The sequence below is a fragment of the Cucurbita pepo genome, unplaced genomic scaffold, assembly GCF_002806865.2.
Source record: "Cucurbita pepo subsp. pepo cultivar mu-cu-16 unplaced genomic scaffold, ASM280686v2 Cp4.1_scaffold000240, whole genome shotgun sequence".
Lineage (NCBI taxonomy): Eukaryota > Viridiplantae > Streptophyta > Magnoliopsida > Cucurbitales > Cucurbitaceae > Cucurbita > Cucurbita pepo.
In genome coordinates, this window is record NW_019646494.1 from 34,145 (window position 1) to 34,920 (window position 776).

Sequence of the window (776 nt, forward strand, 5' to 3'; positions counted from 1 at the left end):
GCATATTGTGTATTCATGCATTTGGGGGGATATCCCTATCCCATCACGAGGGTACGGACACGTACATCCAATGGCAGGACAACGATCGTTATGCTTTGCATAGCGCTGCTGTGACGGTTCTAATTTTAACGGGTCCCAGCATAAGGGGCTCCCAGGTATGCCCACCGACTAAGGACAGTGGCCCAGCAGTGTGCGAACTAGTTGGTGAGCCCATACTCGCACGTATGGGCTGTGTGTAGAGTATATGGTACACGTCCACGATTACCCGTTAGGATTACACCGTAGGAAAAATGAAACGTGTACCATATACTCTACACACAACCCATACGTGCGAGTATGGGCTCACCAACTAGTTCGCACACTGCTGGGCCACTGTCCTTCTAGGGAAAATGAAACGAAACGAAACGAAACCATAGGTCCCATCATTTCATTGCATGTGTGTGTCGCATAACCCCGGTAGGGGGTCACTTACTGAGTTTTCTAGAAATACTCAAGCCTCGTGCTACTTTACTTTTGAAGATAAGGGCAAGGCACCCATGTGACAACGATGGTGGCATCGTATCCCCGGGACCGTGGCACATGCATAGGATAGACATTTATTTTTTTCATTTCGTAGCCTAGGCTGAATTCGGTTTCTTCATTAGTATAGGTTGAAATATATTCGCATAATAAACCATAAGGTAGATTAAAACGTTCATTTTGAGATTTATTTTTTTTCCTTTATTTTCAATAATGTTCTGTTCTTTTTCCTTGTAATTGTTTTCTTTTTTACGAGG